The sequence below is a fragment of the Myotis myotis genome, unplaced genomic scaffold (genome assembly GCF_014108235.1).
Source record: "Myotis myotis isolate mMyoMyo1 unplaced genomic scaffold, mMyoMyo1.p scaffold_m19_p_4, whole genome shotgun sequence".
In the NCBI taxonomy this organism is placed as follows: Eukaryota; Metazoa; Chordata; class Mammalia; order Chiroptera; family Vespertilionidae; genus Myotis; species Myotis myotis.
The window spans coordinates 83,822,853-83,844,341 of NW_023416346.1; the positions used below are offsets into that span (position 1 = coordinate 83,822,853).

Consider the following 21,489-nt stretch of genomic DNA (forward strand, 5'->3'; position numbering starts at 1 on the left):
CAGGAAGCACAAGGAATGCTGGGAATCATAGTTCTGGTGGCAGACGGATCTCCTAGACCAGTGGTCAGCAAACTCATTAGTCAACAGAGCCAAATATCAACAGTACAACGATTGAAATTTCTTTGAGAGCCAAATTTTTTAAACTTAAACTATATAGGTAGGTACATTGTTATTAACTTAATTAGGGTACTCCTAAGGCTTAGGAAGAGCCACACTCAAGGGGCCAAAGAGCCACATGTGGCTTGTGAGCCGCAGTTTGCCGACCACTGTCCTAGACACTAGAGCAAAGTAAGCCTGGAGCAAGTTATAATTGCGGTTGGCGATGGAGGGAAAGCAAAGGTGAGAGACATAAGTAAAATCACAGTGTCTAGGATATCCCAAAACTTCCAGGAAATCTCCACCAACGGAGCAAAGAAAAAAAATGCCTCTATTATTCTGTGAGCAACAAACCAAACTGGGTTGGGGGTCTCAGACAATTTGCTCATATGATTGCAAAGACAGACAGAAACTCCCAGATTGGAGAGGGCCCCCCTGAGGGCTCCCAGATTGGAGAGGGTGTAGGTCAGGTTGAAGGACCCCCCTCCACCCCCCCACCCACCAGTGCATGAATCTTTGTGCACCGGGCCCCTAGTGTATATATATAAAAATAAAAGAGAAACCATGCAAATTAACCATCCCTCTGCTACACTCAAGCCACGCCCAAGCCATGTCCACAAGCCACGCTCACCGGCCAATCAGGAGCGAGTATGAAAATTAACCCAACTAAGATGGCCGCGGTCACAGAGCTGGAGTGACCAGGAGGCTTGGGTTGCCCCTGGCGATGGAGGAAGCCAAGCTTCCCACATGCCCTGGCCTGCCCTGGGCTCCTCTCAAGGCTACAAAGTTTCAATTTTAGAAGATAAATAAATCCCAGAAAAAAAAAGGAGAGGCTGAGAGCATCGGTTGTCGGGGTGTGTGGCCAGCCTGAAAACGGCCCTCAGCCCCTCTCCCAGGCTGGCCAGGCACCTCAGTGGGACCCCCCACCACACTGAAGGGGCTGTGGCCAGCCTGCAAACAGCCTTCAGCCCCTCACCAAGGCTGGCCAGGCACCCCAGTAGGGACCCCCACCCTGAAGGGGGTGTGGCCAGCCTGAAAACAGCCCTCAGCCCCTCATCCAGGCTGGCCAGGCACTCCAGTAGGGACCCCCACCCTGAAGGGGGTATGGCCAGCCTAAAAAAGGCCCTCAGCCCCTCACCCAGGCTGGCCAGGCACCCCAGGGGGGACCACCACCCTGAAGGGGCTATGGCCAGCCTTCAAACAGCCATCGGCCCCTCACCCAGGCTGTACAGGCACTCCTATATAAGAAAAGGGTAATATGCAAATTGACCCTAACAACAGAACGACTGGGAATGACTGGTCACTATGACACACACTGACCACCAGGGGTAGACACTCAATGCAGGAGCTGCCCCCTGGTGTTCAGTGCACTCCCACACGGGGAGATCTGCTCAGCCACAAGCCAGGCTGACGGCTGCCAGTACAGCAGTGGTGGTGGGAGCCTCTCCTGCCTCCTCAACAGTGCTAAGGATGTCCAACTGCAGCTTAGGCCTGCTGCCTGCTGGCAAGTAGAAATCCCCCGAGGGCTCCCAGGTTGCCAGAGGGATTTCTGACTGCCAGCTTAGGCCTGATCCCCCAGGGAGCGGTCATAAGCCAGCAGGTGGTCATCCCACGAGGGGTCCCAGACTGCTAGAGGGCACAGGCTTGGCTTAGGGCCCCCCCCCCCCCGAGTGCACAAATTTTTGTGCACTGGGCCTCTAGTATAATAATAAAAGCATAACATGCTAATTAGACCAGATAGTTGAATGAACTTCCGGATGTCCTTCCGGACAACCTTCCGGATGAAGCTAGGGTTGCGAGGGCTGAGGCAAGCTGCCTTGGCTACGAGGGCCGAACCCTTTGCCTCTAGTAATTCAATAAAGATTTACAGGTGCTAAGATACAAGTTTGTATAGGATGTAGAGGAGGCACAGGTAACAGAGGAGTGGTCAGAAAAAGCTTCAACTAGAAAGCACTACTTTCTCAGAGCCTTTTTGTGGTGGGACGACAGGGTGGGAAATGGCATTCCAATTATAAAGAGAAGTGTGTGCAATGGCATAGATGCATGAAACAGCATGGTGCATCCAGAAAGATCTAATTCAATGTGGTGAAAAATACAAATGGAATCTTCCACCGATGAGTCTGAAGTGATGGCAGAGACCATATAACTGAACGCTTTGGGTGCAATCCTAAATGCTAGATCTTATCATTTAAAATGGGAATCATGAAAGCATTTTAAGCAGGAGTAACATGATCCCCCAACAAATAGTTTCAAAAATATATTAGCGAAGTAGATGAGACTGTAGGCAGGGGAAAAGTTAATCTTTTTTCTTAATTTATTTTTTAAATTTCTTTATTGATTAAAGTATTACATATGTGTCCATAAACTGATGAACAAAAACAGATCCAGAGACACAGAAGCATCTATCAGACCATCAAACCTCAGAGGGAAAAGTTAATCCTGATGAAATAGAAAATTCTGAAACAAGGCAGCAGTAAGTATAATAGAGCATGGATTTAAGAGATGCTATAAAGCTAGACTGCATAGGACTTGGTTCCTGATTGGAATAAATTAGTCAGGAAAAAGGGCAGAGCTAAGAGTGACTCTTAGGTTTCTGTGTTGGATAAGTAATCTCTGGACCAAAAAGCATTTCAGAAGATTATAGAGGCTCAAGGCTTCGCTACTCCTTTGGGCCCTATAAAAGGACAAAAACTCCAGTTTTCCTGATACCCTCTGAAGCAGATCAACTCTACTAAAAAGCATAGCAGTGCTGTAGACTGTTATCTTGTCATTCAGAATACAGGATTACATCCATATGTGTGGAACCAACAGACCAAGGTACTCATCACCTGTTTTCTAGGATTGTCTAAACAACCAATAGGACTCATCACACAATGGATTTAGATACAGCAATTAATATTTATTATAAAGATGGTAAAAATGAGCCATTTGGCCATGTCTGTCATGGATCAGTATGCAGGTCAAGCATAAATATATCCTCAATCACACCCTCACATCATTAGTCATTATCCACTGCAAATTATGAAAACACTAGGAGAAACTAAGATGGCGGCATAGAAAAACAGCGGGAAATTGCTGCTTCCCACAACAATCGATAAATGCATCAAAAACACAAGGTGGACATCATCCAGAACTACAGGAAGGCTGGCTGAGTGTAAATTCTACAACTAGAAGGAAAGAAAAGCACACTGCGAGCGGGAGGAGCTGCGGAGGTAGAGTGCAGAGGTACTGGGGCTCTCACGCGGAAAGGGTCTGGCACCTGAGGATGTGGCTGTCTTTTTGAATCCGGAGGGAGACACAAGCTCCCGACGGCTCTGAAATCCGGTTCCGGGAAGTCTCTGGGGACCCAGGACTCATACGGGGAGAAACTGGACTGTCTGGCAGCGGGCGAGCTTGAGAGCGGCTTTCCCTCAGAGGTGCTTGCAGCCATTGCCGGGACACTGGGACTCGCGACTCCTTAGGGCGGGGCTGAGGCTCCGCCATAGCTGCTTTCTCCGCCCTTTGATTCCTTGAGACCCCGCCCTGCCCAGGCTGCAGCAGAGGCTTTTGCATATGAATGCCCCGGCCATTTGCAACCTGTAATTACCTAACCGCAGCCGGGCCAGATAGACCCAGAGCTTCCAAGAGAAGGCCCAAGGCCCCACAGCGGCTTGCATTGCTACACAGCTGAGCATCATCAGGGCACTTCCAAACTCCAAAAAAAAAGGAAGGGGAATCTGCAGTTCTCTTCGTAGTTCCTGCTGTGTAACCTCAGGCAGAGGCTAAATTAGCACCTCCTTAGATCCAAGAGCCACTGTACCCAGTGGTCAGAGGGGGACCATCCAGATCACAACTCCTCAGATCCATAAGGGACACACTCAGGGTGCAGTCTCAGTGAGCACCAAAGCCCCACTGAAGCAAGTCTTGCCCCAGAAGGGTGTCTCCAGCACAGAAGTTCTCCCACTGCAGACACAGCTGATTCTCACTGCCAATTGCCCTGGAGGTCAATTCCTCCCAGTGATCCTACAACAACCAAGGCATAGCTACAACAAGACTGTGCACAAAGCCCACGAGGGGGTGCACCAAGAGTGTCCACCTCAGGTAACTGGGGAGGCTGAGCCACTGGGCCCTATAGGACACCTAGCACACAAAGCCACTCTATCAACACAGGGAAGCAGCCAAAATGCGGAGACAAAGAAACAGGTCACAAATGGCAGAAATGGAGGAAAGCAAACGACTGGATATAGAGTTCAAGGCCACGTTTATAAGGTTTTTCAAGAATTTTATGGAAACCGCCGATAAATTTAATGAGTCCCTCAATAAGTATAGTGAGACCATGGAGGACATGAAAAAGGACCAACTAGAAATTAAGCATACACTGACTGAAATAAAGAATAATCTACAGAGATCCAACAGCAGACAAGAGGATCCCAAAAATCAAGTCAAAGATTTGAAATACAAAGAAACAAAAAATACCCAACTGAAAAAGAAAAAAGAAAAGAGATTCCAAAAATATGAAGATAGTGTAAGGAGCCTCTGGGACAACTTCAAGCGTACCAACATCAGAATTATAGGGGTACCAGAAGAAGAGAGAGGGCAAGATATTGAAAACCTATTTGAAGAAATAATGACAGAAAACTTCCCCCACCTGGTGAAAGAAATAGACTTCCAAGTCCAGGAAGCGCAGAGAACCCCAAACAAAAGGAATCCAAAGAGGACCACACCAAGACACATCATAATTAAAATGCCAAGAGCAAAAGACAAAGAGAGAATCTTAAAAGCAGCAAGAGAAAGACAGTTACCTACAAGGGAGTACCCATACGACTGTCAGCTGATTTCTCAACAGAAACTTTGCAGGCCAGAAGGGAGTGGCAAGAAATATTCAAAGTGATGAATAGCATGAACCTGCAACCAAGATTACTTTATCCAGCAAAGCTATCATTCAGAATAGAAGGTCAGAGAAAGAGCTTCACGGATAAGAAAAAGCTAAAGGAGTTCATCACCACCAAACCAGCATTATATGAAATGCTGAAAGGTATTCTTTAAGAAGAGGAAGAAGAAAAAGGAACTCTACCATTTGCCACAGCATGGATGGAACTGGAGAGCGGATAAATACCACATGATCTCACTCATTTGTGGAATATAATGAACAACATAAACTGATGAACAAGGACTGATCCAGAGACGGAGAGGCATTGATTGGACTGTCGGGCTTTGGAGGGAGGGTAGGGGAGGGTGGGGGTAAGGGGGAAAGATCAACCAAAGGACTTACATGCAGGCATATAGGCCTAACCAATGGACACGGACAACGGGGGGGGGGGGTGAGGGCATGAGCGGGGGGTGGGGGGTTAGAGGGTAACGTGGGGACAAGGACACATATGTAATATCTTAATCAATAAAAATATATTTAAAAAAAAAAAGAAAACACTAGAGGCTCAGTGCACAAAATTTGTGCACTGGAGGGGGAGGGGAGGTCCTGAACCCAGCCTGCACTCTCTCGCAGTCCGGGATCACTTAGGGGATATCTGCCTGCCGTCTTGGGGGATCTGGCCTAAGCCAGCAGTCAGACATCCCTCTCGCAGTCCGGGGCTCTCTCAGTCTGGTACCCCTCGCTCCTTACCACCCGCCTGCAGCAGAGGTGGGAGAGGCTCCCGCCACTGCTGCTACGCTCAACAGCTGTGAGCCTGGCTCAGCCGTGGGCAAACTACGGCCAGCGGGCCAGATCCAGCCCGTTTGAAATGAATAAAACTAAAAAAAAAAAAGACCATACCCTTTTATGTAATGATGTTTACTTTGAATTTATATTAGTTCACACAAACACTCCATCCATGCTTTTGTTCCGGCCCTCCGGTCCAGTTTAAGAACCCATTGTGGCCCTGGAGTCAAAAAGTTTGCCCATCCCTGGCCTGGCTTCTGGCTGAGTGGCGCTCCCCTGTGGGAGCTCACTGACCACCAGGGGGCAGCTCCTGCATTGAGCATCTGCCTCTGGAGGTCAGTGTGCATCATAGCAACCAGTCATTCTGCAGTTTGGTCTATTTGCATATTAGGGTTTTATTATATAAGATTTGCAAGCAATGAATGAAAAATACGTACTACTTAAACTTTTGTGTCATGTTCCAGTAGATTTGCCTAGATATTATATTTATTTTCACACCGGTTGCTTCTTTAAGAAACTAACTTTGTAACATTCTCCACCAGTTCTCAACAATTGTCTCTACAAAGCTCAATGTATTGCTACAACTACCTAATTCTTCATTCATTCGTTTCTTCAGTGCTAGGAAAGTATTAGAAGAAAGGTCCCTAACATCAAGGAAACTTAGTTAGCTTGCAAAACAAGACACCCACCTGTGGAAAAATAAACAATTAAGGAGTTAAACAACAAAACACTATGCTACCAGATGAGCTATATGTTAGGTGTCGAATAAGAGCTGTAGACAGGGAGTATTAAGAGTTCACAAGAGGCCGAAATCTTCATGGGCATGAGCGGTAACAGTAAGTTTCATGAAGGAGGTGGGAACTACTGTGGAATTTGAATAATGGGAAGATTTGGGTATGAAGGAAGGATAGAATATGAAATTTTGTTGGTATGAGTAAAGCACTGGGGAGCAAGTGGAACAAATGTGAGATGCTTCAGGGACAATAATGCTTGGCTAATCAACACACTACAAAAGCAATGAGACACTGCCACTCCTTCATATTACAAATATTTAAGATATTTCAAAGTGTCATAGGATGTTCAATGGCTTAAATCAATTTAGTACTTCAAGTAGAAAATATTTAAAATATTTCAAGGCAAAATTTCCTTCAAATATTTCAAAGCTTTATATCATCATTGTTCACAAAACAACTATGCCTTTGAAAAATGATTAGAAACAATTGTATTGCCTTTTATCTCGGGATTCCACTACTAGAAGGATGGAAATAATATGTCCACATTTAGATGTCTGTAAGTGAAGGTTAGTGTGTTTTCATGTTTCACCAGGCTTCTAACATGTTTAACATTCATAGATTCAAAAGAAGGTATGTGGGCCCTTTTCCTCAAAGGATGTGCTAGTTTCATTCCCTGTATATAAAATGAACTTTACTAGCTACTGTGTATATACATGTCACCTGTTATTATTCTCCTGAAGGGACAAAAAGGCAGCAAAAAGAGAAATTCAAGGAATGAGTAATGGAAGAGTTTTGAAAAAGCATACTCAGCATTTCATTATACAAACAGGAAATGTATGTGTGTATATGTGGGCACATGCTTGCACTTTTTCTTTCACTGCCTTTTCTCTTTCACTTTCACATTCTCTCTCTCTTTTTTTAAATCCTTATTTGAGGAGTGAGGATATTTTTTCCATTGATTCTACAGAGAGTGGAAGGGAGGGGGAGAGGGAGAGAAAGGGCAGAGAGGGAGATTAGAACATGGATGTGAGAGAGACAGATCAACTGGTTGCCTCCCACACATACCCAGACACCGGGGGGGGGGCATGACTGGATTGGAACTGCAACCCAGGTACATGCCCTTGACCAGGAATCAAACTCACAACCCTCTGGTGCACAGGCTGATGCTCTAACCACTGAGCACCATCCAGGACACATTCTCTCTTTTTTGGTTTACTTTCTTCAGCTCAATTCTGCGCATATATATATATATATATATATATATAGAGAGAGAGAGAGAGAGAGAGAGAGAGAGAGAGAGATACTTTATGTACATTATATCATGCTATATTATACTATGAAAATTTAAAGAGGGTATGAAAGGAATCCTTCTCCTTCAGTGGATTATAAACTATATCATTCTTATCATTTAAACCATCATAACACATAATAGGTGAAATGACAAAATAAATGCTACTGACAAACTGACATAGGAAGAGAGTTAAACAGTTCTTTAGAAGAAGGTAAAATTACTGTGGACTGGGAGCCACATTTGATAGCTTCACTAAGGTAGGACTTCAGCAGCTAGATTCAGGTTCTCATACTCATTTGTGCCTAAGGATCATATATGGAACATTTGTTAAAATGCACATTGCTGAGGTAAATCACCAGAAAGTTTAATTCAGTAAGTCCAGAGCAGAGTTGAGAAGTCTAAATATTTAATAACTAGAGGTCTGGTGCACAAAAATTTGTGCACTCGGGGGGGGGGTTTCCTCAGCCCGGCCTGTGCCTTCTCGCAGTTTGGGACCCCTCAGGGGATTTCCACCTGCTGGCTTAGGCCCGCTTCCTGGGGGAATGGGCCTAAGCTGGCAGTCAGACATCCCTCTGGCAGCCCGGGAGGCCTCAGGGGATGCCCACTTGCCAGCGGGGAGCAGGCCTAAGCTGCAGTCGGACATCCTTAGCGCTGGTGAGGAGGCAGGAGAGACTCCCGCCACCACCACTGCGCTGGCAGCCGTCAACCTGGCTTGTGTTTGAGCAGAGCTCCCCCTGTGGGAGCGCACTGACCACCATGGGGCAGCTCCTGCACTGAGTGTCTGTCCCGTGGTGGTCAGTGTGTGTCATAGTGACCAGTCATTCCCAGTGGTTCGTCTGTTAGGGTCAATTTGCATATTACCCTTTTATTATATAGGATTCCAGATTATTTCCATGCAGATATCCCTCAGAATATACTTTGTCAAACACTGAGTAACAGCTTGAAGAATAAATAGGATGTGGATAGACTTGATGGGCATTCCAGATAAAGGATAAAACTAGGATTCCATGAAGGAGAGCAACAGAAGTGAGGTTGCTGGTCACAAACCAGTTAGGGGAATGGTAGAAGATAAAGCTAAAATTATGAAGTTTCTTAACTATCATGCCAGAAAGTTTAAGTGGGACCAACCCTATAACTGGTCTAGAGCCAGTAAAGATTTACCTAGCAGGACCCTTCAGTAAAAGGAATTGACTACATTGATCCTCCCGTTCTTAAAACAATGCCAATGCTGAAATAAGTGCTGGACTACAGGGCTCCCAAAAGCTTGTCTACAGATCAATGAATAATCACAATCAAATTTCAACTGGCATGAGTTAAAATGAAAATAATGAAGACAATGTGGTGAGGCTACAATTATGTACCTTTTTATTCATTATTTATTTATTTAATTTACAATTATTTACTTTTTGATGTTCAAATGTTCTTTTATATTTAATTAAATATCCTTTCTAAAATAAAAAGTAGGCAACTAATCATATGAAGATGTTTAACATCACTGGCCATCAGGAAAATATAAAATTAAAATCACTATATATATATACAACTACACATTTAATGGAATGGTCAAAAAAAATAGCGACAATACCAAGTGGTGGCAAGGAAATAGACAAAACAGTACTCTCATACACTACTTGTGGGAATGCAAATGGGCATAGCCACTGTGGAAAACAGTCTGGCAGTTTCTCATACAGTAAAACATAAACTTAACATATAACCCAGCAATTTTACTCCTAGGTATTTATCCCAAAGAAATGAAAACTTATGTTCACACAAAAACTTGTTCCCGAATGTTTATAGCTCTACTCATTATCCATAAACCACAACCTGGAAAAATCCCCAAATGTCTGTCAATGTGTGAATGGATAAACAAACTGTGGTATATTCATGCTGGGGCATACTACTCAGCAAAATTGGAATGATGAATAGGATGTAATATAGGCAAAGATGGAAAAGTTAGATGAATCTCAAAGGCATTATGTTGAATGAAATAAACCAGTTTCAAAAGGCTACATGCTGAATTTATGCATTTACTAACACATATGTATAATAATAAAAGCATAATATGCTAATTATGCCAGATGGCCAAAGAGCAGACCAACCATCTGGATGACCTTCTGGACGAAGCTGGGGCTGCGAGGGCCAAGGCAGCTGCTGCAGCTGTGGGGCTAAGTCCCTTGCATGAATTTCGTGCATCTGGCCTCAGGTATTTATATAATATACTAGAGGCCCGGTGCACAAAAATTTGTGCACTCGGGGGGAAGGGGGGGTCCCTCAGCCCGGCCTGTGCCCTCTCACAGTCTGGGACCCCTCAGGAGATAACAACCTGCTGGCTTAGGCCTGTTCCCGGGTGGCAGAGGGCAGGCCCAATCCCTAGGTGCAGCCCCTGGTCGGGCTCAGAGCAGGGCCGATTGGGGAGTTGGGGCACCGCCCCCTGTCATGCACAGAGCAGGACGGATCGGGAGGTTGTGATGGAACCCTCAGTCCTGGTCAGGGTAGGGCCGATTGGGGGGTTGGGGTGCCACCCCGTCATGCACAGAACAGGGCGGATTGGGAGGTTGCGATGCCACCCTCAGTCATGCTCAGAGTAGGGCTGATTGGGGGGTTGGGGCACCATCCCACATCACACTCAAGGCAGGGTCGATGGGGAGGTTGCGGCGCCAACCCCTGTCACGGACAGAGCAGGGCCAATCAGGGGGTTGGGAAGCTCCCCCCTGTCACCCACAGAGCAGGGCCAATAGGGGAGTTGGGGCACCGCCCCTTGTCACACACAGAGCAGGGCAGATCAGGGGGTTGGGGCGCAGCACCCTGTCACACTCAGGGCAGGGCCAATGGGGAGATTATGGCTCTACCCCGTGACACACAGAGCAGGGCCTGTGGGGGGCAGTAGGGGAGCCACCCTCTATCACCCACAGAGCAGGGCCGATCAGGAGGGTGGGGCGCCGCCACTGTCACACTCAGGGCAGGGCCGATGGGGAGGTTATGGCTCTACCCCTTCACACACAGAGCAGGGCCTGTGGGGGTGGGGGTGGGGCGTCGCACCCTGTCACACACAGAGCAGGGCCGATCAGGGGGTTGGGGCGCCACACCCTGTCACACACAGAGCCACAGGGCGATCAGGGGGTAGGGAGCTCCCCCCTATCAGGCACAGAGCAGGGCTGATCAGGGGGTTGGGGTGCCTTCCCCTGTCACGAACAGAGCAGGGCGGATAGGGAGGTTGTGGCCCTGCCCCCTGTCACACAAAGAGCCGCAGGGTGATCAGGGGGTTTGGGCGCTGCCCCCTATCACGCTGATCCTGGTGCTGGGAGGCCTTGCGGCTCCGCTGATCCCGGTGCTGGGAGGCATATTACCCTTTTACTATATAGGATAGAGGCCTGGTGCACGGGTGGGGGCTGGCTGGTTTGCCCTGAAGGGTGTCCTGGATCAGGGTGGGGGTTTCCACTGGGGTGCCTGGCCAGTCTGGGTGAGGGGCTGAGGGCTATTTTCAGGCTGGCGGGTGACTGGAGCTCCCAACCGCTCCTTTTTTTCTTTTTTTCTTTTATTCTGGGCCAGCTTTAGCTCTGAGGCTTGGCTCCAGCTCTTAGGCCTCCGCTGCTGAAAGCAGGTATCTGGTTTGTTTGGGTTCTATAATCGAAACACTGTTTCAACTCCAGCTCTGAGATCCTGGCTGACTGAAAGCAGGTTTCTGGGGTTTTGTTTAGCTTCTATATTTGTAACAGTGTTTCAAACTGCAAGCTCAGAGGCCGGCAGCGGCAGGTGGGGTACATTGGATTCCTCTGTCACTGAAGCAAGCAAGCCTCATGTTCGCTTCAAGCTGCCTGGCTGCCGGCCGCCATCTTGGCTGGCAGTTAATTTGCATATCGCCCTGATTAGCCAACGGGAAGGGTAGCAGAGGTATGGCTAATTACCATGTTTCTCTTTTATTAGATAGGATAAATTTATATATTTACTAGAGGACCAGTGCACAAAATTCATGCATGGGAGCGGGGGGGGGGCGCGTCTCTCAGCCTGGCCTGCACCCTCTCCAATCCAGTATCCCTCGGGGCTTCTGGCTCCTAACCGCTCACTTTCCTGCTGGCCTGATCCCCCTAACTGCTCTCCCCTGCCGGCCTGATCCTCCTAACTGCTCTCCCCTGCCTACCTGATCACCTCTAACCGCCTCTGCCTCAGCCCTGCCACCATGGCTTCGTCCTGAAGGACGTCCGAAAGGTCGTCCAGAAGATGTTCAGTCTAATTAGCATATCACCCTTTTATTAGTATAGATGCCACCTTGTCCTAAAAATGCAGGTTGTTAGCAGGTTTTCCCATCATGGAAGGAGAGCCCGCAGTAGCATCCTGGATTCTGACCAGGGCTTATGCACTCGTACTTTATCTCAGCAGATGAGATTCCTAGAAGACTCTTGGATGTACCTTGAACATTTCTATCGATTTTGCCAAATCATCCTCCAAAAATGTTGAACCACTTTAAATTCCCATCAGCAACCATGCGCGTGCCCTCTGTCCTACTTTGATGCCAATATCATTGATTTCCCCCTGGAAGTTTCCCCTCCCCTCAGCCAGGACTGCTTGGCACTTGAGCCAACCTCACTGTTCAACCTGGGACTTGATTTCCCGAGATAGAATTATGGAGGAGGAAGAATAGTTTTCCTCTACCCTTCTGAGTTCTTAGCGGAGGGCCTTGTAATGAAAGACAGATTACCAAGAGAAAAACCAAAGTTCATTAACATGTGTACCTCGTGTATATGTGGGAGATCCCAGGGAAAAATGAATAACTTCCCAAGGTGGCTTAGAATCCAGATTTAAATACCTTCTTCCTAGGGAGGGGGACAGGAAATGTAGGCCTCTTAGAGGAGAGTACATGATTTTTAGGAAACATGAATGGGGGTAGGGGGAGATAGTTTGTAACAAAGTTTGGGTGTGATGTCAACTTCTGGTCTCCTGTCCTGTGATAGGAGTCAGTCTTCACTGGCTGAAGACACTTTTCTCATCAAGGGGACCTTTTGGGGGGTCTGATTTTAGGTAGATCAGGAGACTTCAGTGAAAGCCTCTCCTTGCATTTGCTGTTTTTCAAGCATCTGCAGCTCAAGATCATCAATATAACAACACGGCATATGTTGGGGTGGCCTGTTCTCTGACCTTCAGAATAAACCCAACAAAAGTTTGTTTCCTCTTCTAGATGATTTAACATAGCAGTGTTATTCCCTGGAGACAGTATTGTGACTAGATCTTCCTGGGAGTGGTCATAACATACCCTGTGGTTGTATAAAGGTGTGGGCCATATCACCAAATAAATCAGGGTCAGTTTTCTCATCTTGTGGAAAGGGAGATAAAGTTATGATAGTTTATCTCCCTTTGCACAGGTTTCCTGCGGGCTTGTGTCTCCGCTGCAGCCCCAGTGGTCCTAGCACCTCTGCGGCCGCAAGGCTTGGGGCTGCTGGGTGCCGGCCCCCTGCGGGCTTGTGCCTCTGCTCCTCCAGCCTCAGCGCCGCTGCGGCTGCGGGGCTTGTAGCTGCTGGATGCCGGGCCCCCTTGAAGGCTTGTGTCTCTGCTCCTCCGCTCCCATGGCAGCAGTGACCAAGCAGGCCCAGAGGCCCTCTGCTGGCATTCTGCCCCAGCCACCGCCATCTTTGTCGAGGAGTGACAGCAATTTGCATATTCCCTCCTATTGGCTGTGGGCACCATCTTTGTCGTGGAGTGATGGCTACTTTGCATATTACTTTTATTAGATAGTATTATTTATATAATACTAGAGGCGTGGTGCACAAATTCGTGCACTGGTGGGGTTCAGCTGGGGTGGGCCGGCTGGGGCTGAGGGGCTGTTTGGGGGCGGGGCTGGCCAGGGCAAGGGGCCGAAGGTAGTTTGCCAGCTGGTCCTGCCCCTGATCAGGGTGGGGGTGCCAACTGGGAGGCGGGGCCAGCCGGGGCAAGGGGCTGCCAGTGTTCTGATCATTCCACCATTCAGTCTATTTGCATATTACCCTTTTATTATATAGGACTAGAGGCCCGGTGCACAAAAATTTGTGCACTCGGTGGGGGGGGGGGTCCCTCAGCCCGGCCTGTGCCCTCTCGCAGTCTGGGACCCCTCGGGAGATAACGACCTGCTGGCTTAGGCCTGCTCCCGGGTGGCAGAGGGCAGGCCCAATCCCTAGGTGCAGTCCCTGGTCGGGCTCAGAGCAGGGCCGATTGGGGAGTTGGGGCGCCACCCCCTGTCATGCACAGAGCAGGGCCCATCAGGGGGGTTGGGGCTCCGTACCCTGTCACGCACAGAGCAGGGTCAATCAGGGGGTTGAGGAGCTCCCCCCTGTCACTCACAGAGTAGGGCCGATAGGGGAGTTGGGGCACCGCCCTCTGTCACACTCAGGGCAGGGCAGATCAGGGGGTTGGGGTGCCGCCCTCTATCACCCACAGACCAGGGCCGATCACGTGGTTGGGGCGCCACCACTCTCACACTCAGAGCAGGGCCGATGGGCAGGTTATGGCTCTACCCTGTCACACACAGAGTAGGGCCTGTGGGGGGGTGGTGGTTGGGGCTCTGCACCCTGTCAAACACAGAGCTGCAGGGAGATCAGGGGGCTGGGGAGCTCCCCCCTATCAGGCACAGAGCAGGGCTGATCAGGGGGTTGGGGCGCCTTCCCCTGTCATGAACAGAGCAGGGTGGATAGGGAGGTTGTGGTCCCGCCCCCTGTCACACACAGAGCCGCAGGGTGATCAGGGGGTTTGGGCGCTGCACCCTCTCACGCTGATCCTGGTGCCAGGAGGTCTCTCGGCTCCACTTATCTCGGTGCTGGGAGGCCTCGCGGCTCTGCTGATCCCGGTGCTGGGAGGCATATTACCCTTTTACTACATAGGATAGAGGCCTGGTGCACGTGTGGGGTCCGGCTGGTTTGCCGTGAAGGGTGTCCTGGATCAGGGTGGGGGTCCCCACTGGGGTGCCTGGCCAGCCTGGGTGAGGGGATGATGGCTGTTTCCAGCTGGTCACACACCCTTCAGGGTGGGGGTCCCCACTGGGGTGCCTGGCCAGTCTGGGTGAGGGGCTGAAGGCTGTTTTCAGGCTGACTGAAGCTCCCAACCGCTCCTTTTTTTCTTTTTTCTTTTTTTATTCTGGGCCAGCTTTAGCTCTGGATCCAGCTCTGAGGCCTCCGCTGCTGAAAGAAGGTATCTGGTTTGTTTGCACTCTATAATTGAAACTCTGTATCAACTCCAGCTCTGAGATCCCGGGCTCACTGAAAGCAGGTTTCTGGAGTTTTGTTTAGCTTCTATATTTGTTACAATGTTTAAACTGCAGGCTCAGAGGCGGGCAGCACAGGCGGGAACGTTGGAGTCCTCCGTCACTGAAGCAAGCAAGCCTCATGTTAGTTTCAAGCTGCCTGGCTGCTGGCCGCCATCTTGGCTGGCAGTTAATTTGCATATCTCGCTGATTAGCCAATGGGAAGGTTAGCGGTCGTACGCCAATTACCATGTTTCTCTTTTAATAGATAGGATACTTGAAAAGACAAAACTACAGTGACAGCACAGTTCAGTGATTGTTAGGGGTAAGTGGGAAGAGGTAACTATGAATAGAAACAGGTACTACAAAAGAGTGTTTTTTGAGTGATGGAACTGTTCTGAATCTTGACTGTGGTAGTAGTTAAATGAATTTATCTATACATGTATTAAAACTCACTGAATGGTACAACTCTCCTCTTCCCAAAAAAGTACATTTTACTGTATGTTAAATAAGTAGTAGGCATTAATTTATCAGTTCTCCCAATATTTTGGAAACCTTGCTTGTCCAAATATCTGGTATATCTAGCACAGGCCACTGAGGGGCAGATGTCCTTAAGAACCTTGCTCATTGGTGCTAACAAGGTACATGCATTACTTCTACATTGGATCTCTCAATAAACATCAATAATTCTTATCACAGCCCTGGGTTCCACTTCATTTTTTCAAATTCCATTCCAGAGGGTGATTCTCATATCAACCAACTGTTCAAAAGTACCCAGTCTTCTACTCTCATTAACATCTGAACAAGCTACTTAGGTCTCTTGTACTTTCACATACTCATAATTTTCTGCTCACTTCATTCAATTATGCAGTGAAGATTATTAGGTACAAGTGAGGGAGCAATAAAGTTTGGGGATAGTATCAGTGGGTTCCAAAGCACATTTTTTTCCCCCTGGAATCTGAAGAGACCAAGATTTTCTTTCAGGCCCGACTGGTATTGCTCGGTGGTTTAGCATCAACCTATGAACCAGGAGGCCACGGTTCAATTCCTGGTCAGGGCACATGCTCAGGTTGTGGGCTTGTTCCCAGTGTGGGGCATGCAGGAGGCAGCTGATCAATGATTCGATCTCATCTTTGATGTTTCTATCTCTCTCTCCTTCTCCCTTCCTTTTGGAAATCAATAAAAATATATTTTTTTAAAAAAATATTTTCTTTCAGTACTTCTCAGGAATTAATTAGATAAATGTTTCTGTGGATTTCCCAGGTGCTCAGAATTTCCCAAATATTTCTGGAGTTATATATTTGGTAATATGGGAACAAATCTATATTCCTTCTCAATACTAATAAGTCAAATCGGTGAAGGTAGGGACCACATTGCTATTGTTTTCCAACAGAGGCAGTCCCTTCTCAGCTATTTTATTTCTTTTTGGTACTTGGTGGAATTAATACCACAAACAATAACATGAAGAAAAAAGTATAACTTTCATGAGTTCTATTTCTTTATAGTCCTGTTTTAAAAAATAATTGTTTATTTGAAAACTAATTCCTTTAGCTTAGCCATAAGTAAATCAGGCCATAACAAACATTGACTCCTGTATTAGCTATCTATTGGTATTTAGCCAATGACCCCAAAACTTAAGTGTCCTAAAACAACAAATATTTATTATATCACACATTTTCTGGGATCTGAAATTCAGGAGCAGCTTAGCTAAGTAGCTCTGTCCTAACGGTCTCTCATAAGGGTGTACTCAAGATGTCAGCTAGGGCTACAGTCCTCCAAAGACTTAACAGAGAGTGGAGGATTCTTCTAAAATGGTGAACTCACAGAAGACCTCAACTATTTTCTGGTTATTCATAGGAGGCTTCAATTCTAGGCTTTCTATGGAATGCTTGAGTAGGCACATGATAGGGCATTGGCTTTCTCCAGAACAAATGTCCAAGAGGCAGTTTTATTTTGTTGTTTTTAAAAATATTTTTTATTGATTTCAGAGAGGAAGGGAGAGGGATTGAGAGATAGAAACATCAATGATGAGAGAGGCTCATTGATTGGCTGCCTCTTTCATGCCCCCACACTGGGGATTGTGTCCACAACCTGGGCATGTGCCCTGAATGGGAATCAAATCATGACCTCCTAGTTCATAGGCTGACACTTAAACACTGAGGAACTCTAGCCAGGCTCAATGTTTTTTATGACCTAGCATTGAAAGTCACACTTTATTTCCACACAGATAAGTCCTAGTCATTGTGGGAAGGAACAACAATAATGATGTGAACATACCAGGAAAATGGGATAAATAAGGGCCACCTTAGAAGTTTGCTATCACCATTCCAGACCAAGGAAAGACTTTTTATAACTTCTCAAGCTAATAGGTTTGATCAAGGCCAAAGGCTAACCAATTAAACTTGGCAAATGAAGGCAAACACAGAAACGATACCTAACATTGCTAATTATACATTCTCATTAGGATGTCAAGTATTTGACAAATAAAGTCTTGTACAGGTAAGGCTGAAGCTATAATTAGGCACTGGGAGACAAAAGCACATCAAAGAGAAAAATGAAAATAAGTATTCTGAAAATCCACAAAGGAACAGAGACCAATTTCACTGATGTTCCAATTAGCCAAATGTATGAAAAATATACCCAAGGGAAGAGAAAAAATGGAGTCCAAATAGGCAGACGTGTAGTGCACCTCCTCCCAAGGGCCAGACTGGAAATACAACTAAATCAGAGGACATCCATCCAGAATTAAGAAATTATACCCAGCTGAGGAGACAACGTACAACACCCAACTGTGAAAAGGAAAAGCCGCAGGGCTTCAGGCAGCTATGGAGTCTGCACCCAAGACCACAGCCTCAAAAGGCTGCCCTGCGAAAGGTGGCCTCTGTCAAGGAGAAAGCAGCATGGTGCTGGGGGGAGAGAAAAATCCCGGTTTCATTGTTGTTGTTTTTTTGTTTTGTCTTTGTTTTTATTCTCTAAACTCAGAACACAAAATTTGTCAATTGCAATTACTCACCCAAATCTTTGGTGCAGGAAGGGAGGCACAGATTTGAGGTGCCTGAGAGGCTGAGGAGGGAAGCAGGGCAGGGAGACATGGCCAGGAATCCTGCATTGGGATGTTCTTAAGCTTCCAAACCTAAGTGGCCATTTCTCCCCAGAAGAGCCAGACCCTGCCAGTAGCCTCAGGGCAGGAGATACAGCCTGCCACACCTTGCATTTTGAGCTTTACAGAGGAAATAAAGGCAGAGTCCAAGCTTAAGGGTCTGAATACTCCCAAGGAATCCTCAGTGACTGGATTGGAAGATGGGAAATCTGCACCACTATTCTGGGAACCAGACTGATAAAAACTCCAGGTTGCTAGCCAATCCCATTCGTCTCCATACAAGGATCTCTGACTGACCAAGGGCAGAGTAATATTTTGGGCCATTCGTGGAGGAGTAGCTCTGAGTCAGGGAAAAAACAAACCACACCCATCTTATTCCATGAAAGCAGAACAGCACCAACCCACCTCAACCCTTGTCAGAAACAGACACTTGAATGATTAAGATTGACAGCTAGCAGACAGGCAAAGAGGATAGATTGGCCCTACCTGCTTACAGCCAAGGCCTGTAGAGACAGATGTAACCAGAGGACCAGTGGATTGCTTGGAACTTCAAACAGGGTGCTAAAAGCCAAAAGACAGTACCTGACAGTGGTCAGCACCTAAGTACCCAACAGGAAGCCCAGAATTGGCAGACAGAACAAAACAGTGGTGTCTTAAACCAGTTCCTATGGGTCTTAATACTCGGCTGAAGCGAACAACACTTCACTTTTTAAAAAATGGATCTTTATCTGCTTTATTGATGTGTTATTATTCTAGTCTCTGTTGGTTTATTCACATATCTAATTTCCACTTCTCTGCTCCTACTCTATTCCCCTTCTCTTTTCTTTTTCCTCACTACTCAATTTTTTCTCTTTTCTTGATCTTTTCTTCTCCTATTTTTAAAACTTAATTTACTTCCTAAATTTAGGCCTATCTGCTCTCTCCTCTATTCACATGTTTTAAAAAATGTATTTATTTTATCTTTCCTTCTTGTCTTCCCATTTCTTTTCTCCACCCTCTATTCAGTGAGTTAGAAGATAAGGTAGAAAAAACAGAGCAGAAACTGAAAAAAAAAAAAAAATTAAAAGCAGGAGGAGAGTCTAAAGGAGTTTGGGGACAACATGAAATGAAACAACATTCACATAATAGGGATGCCAGAAGGAGAGGAATGTGAGCAAAGAATAGAAAACCTGTTGAAGAAATAATGACAGAAAATTCCCTGACTTGGGGAAGAAAACAGTCACACAAGTCCAAGAAGCACAGAGCCCCAAAAACAATGAACCTGAAAAGACTGACACCAAGACTCATTGTAATTTAAGTGGCAAAAATCAACGAGAAAGTAAGAATCTTAAAGGCTTCCAGAGACAGAGAGAAAGTTACCCATAAAACTATCAACAAATTTCTTAACAGAAACACATCAGGCCAGAAGGAAATGGCATGAAGTATACAAAGTGATGAAAAGCAAGGGATGGAATCCAAGAATACTCTATCCATCAAGGCTATCATTCATAATTCAAGGTGTAATCAGGAGCATCACGACAAAAAAAGGCTAAGAGAGTTTATCACTACCAGGCCAGCAATGCAATAAACGCAAAATATACTATTGTAAAAAGAAGAAATAGAAAAAGAATAAGAAACATAGGCATAAAGAATAAAAATCGCTACAAGTACCTATCCTATATAATAAAAGCCTAATATGCAAATTGAGTGAACAGTGGAACGACTGGTGGAACAACCAATTGCTATGATGTGCACAGACCACCAGGGGACAGACGCTTAATGCAGGAGCTGCCCCCAGCCTGCAGGCCCCAGGCCAGCCAAGGAGGATTCCAGAGGGGGGCCCCCAATCGCTCCACAGGTCACCCCGCAGAGGGTGGTGACCAGCGGTGGCAGTGAAGGGCAGGGCTGGCAGGTGAGTGGGCGGCGATGGGGGGCAGAGCTGGCTAGAAAGTGGGCCAGCGCTGCCCCACAGATCGGCCCTGATCATCGGCCAGGGCTAGAGACCCTACTTATGCACGAATTTTGTGCATCCACCTCTAGTCAATAATAACCTTAAACATAGATGGATTAAATGTTCCAATCAAAAGACATAGAGTAGCTGAACAGATAATAAAACATAACCCATATAGATGTTGTCTATAAGAGACCCACTTCAGAACAAAGGACTCACACAGACTGAAAGTGAAGGGATGGAAAAAATTTTTCAGGCAAATGGAAATGAGAAAAAAGCTGGGGTAGCAATACATTATCTGACAAAATAGACCTCAAAGTGAAGGCCATAACAAGAGATAAAGAAGGCCACTACATAATACTAAAGTGATCTATACAACAAGAGGATATAACTCTGGTTAACATATATGCACCCAACATAGGAGCATCTAAATATATATATATATATATATATATATATATATATATATATATATATATATATATATATATAAAACTTCTGGAGGATATCAAGGGAGAGATCGACAGCAATACAACCATAATAGGGGACTTAATACTCCACTTACATCAATGGATATATCTTCTAGACAAAAAAATCAACAAGGAAACAGCAATCCTAAATAACACTCTAGAACAGATGAAACTACCTGACATCTCAGAGCATTCCACCCCAAACCTATCTAATATACATTCTTCTCAAGTGCACATGAGACATTTCCAAAGATAGACCACATGTTAGGACACAAGCTAAGTTTCTACAAATTCAAGAAGATTGAAATCATATCAAGCATCTTCTCAGACCACAATGGCATGAAATTAGAAATCAACTACAATAAAAACACTTACAAACAATCACATACATGGAGGCTGAATAGCATGCTATTAAACAATGAATGGGTCACCAAAGAGATCAAAGAAGAAATAAAAAACATCCTGGAAACAAATAAAAATGAACACCCAACAATCCAAAACTTATGGGACACATTGAAAGCAGTCCTGAGAGGGAAGTTCATAGCACTACAGGCCTACCTCAAAAAACAAGAAAAACTGGTAATAAGTTATCTAACACTACAAGTTAAACAATTAGAAAGAGAACAAAAAGCAATGCCTAGAACAAGTAGAAGGGAGAAAATAATAAAGATCAGGGTGGAAATAAATGATATAGAGACCAAAAAGAAAACAATAAAAAAGATAAATAAAACCAAGAGATGGTTCGTTGAAAGGATAAACAAGATTGATGGTACTCTAGCCAAGCTCACCAGGAAACAAAAAAAGAGAGGACCCAAATAAACAAAATCAGAAACAAAAGAGGTGAAGCAACAATTGACCCCACAGAAATAGAAAGGATTGTAATAAGATACTATGAACGATTTTATTCCAACAAACAGGACAACCTAGAAGAAATGAACATGTTCCTAGAAAAATACAACCTTCCAAAACTCAATCAGGAAGAATCAGAAAACTTGAATGGGCCAATAACTACTGATGAAATTGAAGCAG

At 45.9% G+C, this 21,489-nt stretch overlaps 1 protein-coding gene across 6 annotated transcripts in view; it reads right to left on the reverse strand.

The window, feature by feature from the left end:
* EDA (ectodysplasin A) overlaps positions 1-21,489 on the reverse strand; it is a 555,180-nt gene that overhangs the window by 209,954 nt on the left and 323,737 nt on the right. The gene's annotated exons all lie outside the window — the stretch shown is intronic.